The following is a 7,747-nucleotide window of genomic DNA, read 5'->3' on the forward strand; positions in this document are numbered from 1 at the left end:
TAGCCCTGAGTTGACATCTAACACCAATCCTCCTCTTTTTGCTGAGGAAGACTGACCCTGAGCTAACATCCGTGCCCATCTTCCTCTACTTTATATGTGGGACGCCTGCCACAGCATGGCTTGCCAAGCAGTGCGTAGAGCCACACCCGGGATCCAAACCAGCGAACCCCGGGCCACCGAAGCAGAACATGCAAACTTAACTGCTGTGCCACCCGGTCAGCCCCAAGGACAATTCTTGACAAGGCAAACTAAGGGCTCAGATCATGAGGAGGAAAATTTTGTTATTGAAACCTGAAAGATTTAGGATAGCACAGAGAAATGTACAGTGAGTAATGTAGAAAGGATGGTATAAATACCATCCAAATTTGCATGACCAGTTATAATATCAGATATGTAATAGATTTCTTTCCTGCATTTTCTCCCATCATGCAATGCCATGTATGTGTTTATTTACCCTATTTTTCCCTCCAACTTTTCTTTATCATTTTTAATGTAGGTTGGTTTGGTAACTTTATAACTTGTTATCTAATTTCAGGGTATTAAGACATAGTTGGGAATGAATCAGAAGAGGAGTGACCATCACAGGTACCTATTTGGGGACTATCAGTGCATTTTAATTTGCATAAGATGTATTTGAATTCTGTTAGAGAGGATCATGGACTGTTACTGTTTTGAAGTTAAACTTTGGACAAGGCAGGTGCGTGGGTATTGAACAGTCTCAGGCATGGACTCTTCAGATACTTCAGATTGCCTTACTCGGTTACATTCCAAAGCTCTTGCAATTTGGCTAAGTACCTCCTCAATTTGGAAAAGCTAAAGACTGCATTTTCATTGTGCTCACTTATAACTCAGGTTTTATATGTGACCTATCTTCAGTAAGGGGGGAAATGTCTTCCTATTCTTTTTCCTGACAGGCAAGGTAGTAAGGCCGTTTACTTTCCTATGGCAATAGTAACAAAGGACCAGTTTCTAGGCCCTAGCTTTGTGGTTAATGACATTTGGTGTTGTTCATACATAGTTCATGACTGAAATGCTATGATCACTGAGCCAATAATTGAGGCAGAAGTTTCTCGATGCTTAGAGAAGAAACAAAACAAGGAACTTATGCAAGTTTGGTGTAAGTCTGTGGACACCTGGATGGAGATGATTTGCACAGCTGTGTGATCCCCAGCTGAGCAGAGCAGCTTCATTTATGTCTATCCTCCATATTTAAATAATAATAAGACCATAACAGAAGGAGATGGATCCCATAGATAAGGCTGTTGAAAAGTCCTACAGCTACAGAGATCCAAGATAAATGCTCTGTGGTTGGACTTAATGCATTTCTTGAGAAAAATAAAATATACTCTAGAGAATGCAATTGTGACTTTCAATACAGGGGCATAGTTAGGGTCCAGATCAATCAGGATGATGGCATACAGTGTCTCATAAATTTCATGCTATGTAAATCAGTAATGTATAGAGCAGAGAGATACATCAACTAAAATAGAATTACACAAAAAATAGAAGATGGGACCAAAGTCTATGGCAAGGAGAGGGAAATCACAAAAGGAAGGGGAAAAGAAATGACCTGGTACAAGAATGGAGTGTGTGGTGCTCCTGTAAGAGGCATGAATGAGGCTTCCAGAGTAAATCTGTAGGACCAAAGTGAAGAGAGGAACAGAAGAAATTTTCGGTTGTATCATGTAATTGGAATGCAAATGTTTGAGCTTCACCATCAAAGATGAGAATGAAATAAAGTAATTTGTATCAGAAATTTGCCTCTAGCTTTTATGAAGTATGAAAAAAAATGTTGCCTTTCAACACAGTTTTTATGGAAGTATATTTTTTATGGACAATGTAGCATAAGTCACATGAAATTTCATTATTCTTTATGAAAATATATGTTTAACTTTCATAACTTTAATAATATTTAAACCAGCTATTTTGTTTAGATTTTAAGTTAATGTCTTAAAATTTGAAAGTGGGGAAAAATAAATAGCAAAGTTAGCATGATATTAGAGCCAGCAGTTGTTCAGGGAGTATACTGGTTCTCCAGCACGCCAGTCATGGCCACAGAAGTGTCCTCCTACCTATGCCATTGTTGTGATGGAGTTCCAGTAATTATTTAGAAGCTCAGCTTAGAACCTGCTCCACCAACACTTCAAATAATGTTTGAGAACCTCATTCTGTATTGGATCCCAGTCAAATGCTTGTTTGCTTGTATTACCTGAACACTTATTATTATCATCTATAACTGAAAATTGAATAACACATCAAGCATGTTCACAGAATAGATTGAATTTCTTAGAATGAATTGTTCACTCCTAAATGATAAGTTCAATTCTTGAAACTTTAAGCTCAAAAAGACAAAAGTAAAACTATAACACAACTAGGAAATAGAAGCAGCTCTATGAATATTCCAGGTTTACAGAGTGAAACTGCACATGGAATATAGTCTGTTTGTTGGGTTAAGTATTTATAATGCATAAATAATTAAAGAATTAATGTTATTTGAAACACTTAATTTTAAACATACTGAAAACTAATTGAATTTTATAAATATATTAAATAGATAAAGAAGTAAATATAATTAATGTTATCTTTATAATTATGTAAAACATCTGAATTTATGCAATAATGGAATTGTTCTATATCTTGAATTTGGCAGTGAATACAAAACTCTACATTTGTGAAACTCATCAAACCATCCGCATAAAAGTCCAATAAATTTTGCTTAGGTAAATTATTCCTCAATAAATCTGATTGAAATACAATCCAAATATTTGTATTAATCTCCATTAAAAACAAATCTATATTTGACCATTATTACATAATTTACCATTTAATTAGAATAAGCAGTGGAAACATTATTACATATTTTAGTATTTGATTAGAATAAATATAATCCTGTTTATCTCATTTTAATTTGTCATTTGCTTCAAAACTCTGTGAATAAAAAGCTACTATCTGCAATTGTGTATGCCATTATATCATTAGGTTTTAATTTTTTTGATCTTTATGAAAAACAATTTTTAATTAGAGTATTGAGAGCATTACTTGTAGCATATTGTTAGTCTGCAATATTTGAGCATCATGATCAAACCAATTCTCAAATAAGACACCTGAAATAATCATAAGCAAAGAGAATACTAGTGATCATGGCTCCCAGATGAAGCATGTTTTAGTGTAAAATATGTAACGGACTTCTGGTCCAGACGATATTACACAGACCTATTTTTTCTTGTTCCTTCCTACCATACACAATTATAAATTCTGGAAACGACACAAGAGGAAAACAAAGAAGGATTCTGTAAGGTGGTAAAAAGAAAGTGAGCTGGTTTGGGATGCCAAATGGACAATTAGCACATCAGCGAAGCAACTTGTGTGACCCTACCCAACAGGAGAAGGCCCCTAGACCTTCTGTTTCCTAACCCACAACTTAGCAAAAGAAGGCAGCCCATGTGGGCTTCTTCCTCCCTTGGATCAGTCAGGGGCCACTCATCAAAATGCCCACCAACAATAAACAGCTAGGAGAAGTGCTCTTCCTCCCTGCCAGGCCCAAGACTACTCTTTTTATTGAGAAACACCAAGGTAAGAGATGCCAGCAAAAGGGGCTCTGTATAACGAGTGGCCTGGTCTAGAAAGATTCCTTATCTGTGCAAACCTGAGACTCTACTCTCTTGCTCAGTGACATCACTGTGGCCAGGGAACATTGGTAGGGGGACCGTACCACACTCTTCACCCACTGAAACATACCCAGAAGCCTGGCCTGAGAAAATCCTTTCCACACCATTAGTCAACACAAGCAGGAATCAGTAAGATTCCCTTCAGCACTACATAAATCAAACAAACCAAATTAACAATGCAAAAGCTCTAAAAGTTGAGCTGACATTAGAACCAGGGCCCAGAAAAGCAGGATCTGTACGCTAACACTAAAATCAGTGTGAGTGTCTCCTAAAATAAACACTTCGAATAGAACTCGAAGTTGCATAATATAATAAAGAAAATGTCCAGGAGTCTGGGATACAATCAAAAAGCATCTTTCATTTGAAGAATCAAGAAAATCACAACTTAAATGGGAAAAGATAATCAATTGACTCCAGCACCAAGATAAACCAGATGTTGGAATTATCTGAACAGATTTTAAAGCAGCCATCAGAAAAATGTTTCAAATTTAACATAGTACTGAAAGTCCTAGCCAGAGCAGTCATGCAAGAGAAAGAAATAAAAGGGATGCAAATTGGAAAGGAAGAAGTGAAACTGTCACTATTTGCAGATGACATAATTTTATACATAGAAAACCCTAAAGATTGCATTAAAAAACTTTTAGAAATAATAAATGAGTACAGTCAAGTTGCGGGATACAATATCAACATACAAAAATACATTGCGTTTCTATTCACTAACAACAAAGTAGCAGAAAGATAAATTAAGAATACAATTCCATTTACAATTGCAACAAATAGAATAAAATATCTAGGAACAAACTTAACCAAAGAGGCAAAAGATCTGTACACCGAAAACTATAAAACGTTGTTGAAAGAAATTGAAGAAGACATAAAGAAATGGAAAGATATTCCGTGTTCTTGGATAGGAAGAATTAACATAGTTAAAATGACCATACTTCCTAAAGCAATCTATAGATTCAATGCAATCCCTATCAAAGTTCCAACAACATATTTCACAGAAATAGAACAAAGAATCCTAAAGTTTATACAGAACAAAAGACCCCAAATAACCAAAGGAATCCTGAGGAAAAAGAACAAAGCTCGAGGTATCACACTCCCTTATTTCAAAATATGCTACAAAGCCATAGTAACCAAAACAGCATGGTACTGGCACAAACACTGACACACAGATCAATGGAACAGAATCGAGAGCCCAATAATAAACACACACATTTATGGACAGCTAATTCTTGACAAGGGAGCCAGGAGCATACAATGGAGAAAAGAGAATCTCTTCAATAAATGGTGTTGGGAAAACCGGACCACGTGCAAAAGAATGAAAGTAGACCATTATCTTACACCATGCACAAAAGTCAACTCAAAATGGACTAAAAACTTGGGTGTAAGATCTGAAACTGTGAAACTTCTAGAAGAAAACAGGCAGTAAGCTCTTTGACATCGGTTTTAGCAGCATATTTTCAAGTACCATGTCTGACTGGGCAGAGGAAACAAAAGACAAAATAAATGGGACGACACCAAACTAAAAATCTTCTGCACAGCAAAGGAGAACAACAACAAAACAGAAAGACTAACAATTGGGAGAAGATATTTGCAAACCATGTATCAGATAAAGGGTTACTATCCAAAATATACAAAGAACTCATATATCTCAACAAGAACAAAACACAACAACCCAATTAAAAAGTGGTCAAAAGATCTGGACAGAGATTTCTCCAAAGGAGATATATGGATGGCCAACAGGCACATGAAAAGATGTTCAACATCATTAGCTATCAGGGAAATACAAATCAAAACTACAATGAGATATCACCTCACTCTGATCAGAATGGCTATAATTAACAAGACAGGAAACAACAAGTGTTGGAGAGGATGTAGAGAGAAGGGAACACTTGTACACTGCTGGTGGGAGTGCAAACTGGTGCAGCCACTGTGGAAAGCAGTATGGAGTTTCCTCAGAAAATTAAAAATAGATCTACCATATGATCCAGCTATTCCACTGCTGGATATTTATCCAAAGAACTTGAAAATACTAATGCATAAAGATACATGCACCCCTATGTTGATTGCAGCATTATTCACAATAGCCAAGACTTGGAAACAACCTAGGTGCCCATCAAGAGATGAATGGATAAAGAAGATGTGGTATATATACACAATGGAATACTACTCAGCCATAAGAAATGATGAAATCCAGCCATTTGCGACAACATGGATAGATCTTGAGAGTATTATGCTAAGTGAAATAAGTCAGAGGGAGAAAGTCAAATACCATATGATCTCACTCATGAGTCGAAGATAAAAATGACAAACAAACACATAGCAACAGAGATTGGATTGGTGGTTACCAGAGGGGAAGGGGAAAGGGGAGAGGGCGAAAGGGATGATAAGCTACACATGTGTGGTGATGGATTATAATTAGTCTTTGGGTGGCTAACATGATGTAATCCACACAAGATTCGAAATATATTATGACGTACACCTGAAAGTTATATAATGCTATAATTCAATGTTATTGCAATAAAAAATAAAAAATAATAAAGCAAAAAATACAAATATTTTAACATCAATTACAGATAATTGATGAAATTTTAAAAATGACAAAAATAGAAAATACTAGCAAAAATTATGTTATAAAAAAGAACCAAATAGAAATTATAGAAATAATAAACACAGAAACAGAAGTAAAACTCTTGCTGGTTGGAGCCCATAGTAGCATGGAGATGACAGATGATAAAAGGAGTGAACATGATAGCAGAATAATAGAGTTTAACCAATTTGAAGAATAGAGATAAAAGAGAATGATAAATGAAATGAACAGAGGTTCAGGGATGTGTGGAGGTACAACAAAAGACCCAATATTCTTTTTACGTGAGTACCAGAGGAGAGGAAAAGTTCAATGAGGCTGACAGAGTATTTGAAGAAATAATATCTGAAGAAAAATTCCAAATTTGACCAAAAAAACCCCTAAACATTCAAGAGCCTGAAAAAAAATCACACATAGAATAAACCCATACCAACACACATTGTAATTAATCTTTTAAAAACTGAGGACAAAGTCTTGAAAGCAGCCAGAGAGAAACCATGCATCATCTCCAGAGGAACTTCAATTTGAATGACAGTAGATTTCTTATCTGAATCAACAGAGACCAGATAGAAGTGACACTACATTCCACGTGCTGAAAGGAAAGAACTATCAACTCTGAGTTTTATATATGGTGAAACTATGCTTTAGGAATGAAGCGTTAATAAGATTTTCAGACAAAGAAAAACTGAAATAGCTTTGTTTCTAGCATACTTATCTTTAAATGTTAGCTAAAAGATGTTCTTCAAACAAACACACAAAAAAATGGGAAAAAAAGAACTTTGGAACCTCAGGAAGGAAAAAAGTAACAATGGAAATAACAGGAGTATGGGTGCATATGATAGATGCCTTCTTAGTAAGTTATAAATAATATTTGATAATTGAAATAAAAATTATAACCCCATCTGATATTCAAGGCAATGTTATTTAAAAATGAAGAAGATAAAGGGACGTAAATATAAGCAGGGCTTCCACACTTCAGTCAAAAGGGTAAAATCTTGATATTCACAGATTTTTATAAATCATTTTGTATATTAAAATAACCAGAGTAACAGTCATTTAAGTATATCAAAATTCCCAGAGCAAAAGGTGTATAAAATAGATAGAGGACACAAAAACTGTAAGTAAATCAAAATGAAAGTGCAAGTAACACATAGGAAAGAAAAGAGAAACAGAAGAATGAGAGGCAGAATAACCAAATAAATGATAAGTAATAAACTGAGAAATCTTAACGTATTAGTAATTACCTTAAAATGTAAATGGTGTAAATACACCAATCAAATGATAAATTGTCCAAGTGGATAAAAACACAACCCAACTATATACTGCTCACTCCTTTCCAATTCAATGCACCAAATGACAGTCTCAAAATGTATAAAGAAAAAACTGATAGAACTGAAAGAAGAAATAGACAAACTCACAATTACGGTTGTGGATTTTAACAAGCCCCTTTCAGAAACTAACAGAACTCCTGAACAGAAAATCAGCAATCAAT

General features: G+C 35.1%; 1 pseudogene; it reads left to right on the forward strand.

Annotated features, from left to right (window-relative positions):
- The first annotated feature begins 1,137 nt into the window (after nt 1–1,137).
- LOC103557701 (signal recognition particle 19 kDa protein-like) lies at nt 1,138–1,618 on the forward strand (annotated as a pseudogene).
- The last annotated feature ends 6,129 nt before the right edge of the window (nt 1,619–7,747 follow it).

This window comes from Equus przewalskii, chromosome 2, assembly GCF_037783145.1.
Source record: "Equus przewalskii isolate Varuska chromosome 2, EquPr2, whole genome shotgun sequence".
NCBI classification, from domain to species: Eukaryota; Metazoa; Chordata; class Mammalia; order Perissodactyla; family Equidae; genus Equus; species Equus przewalskii.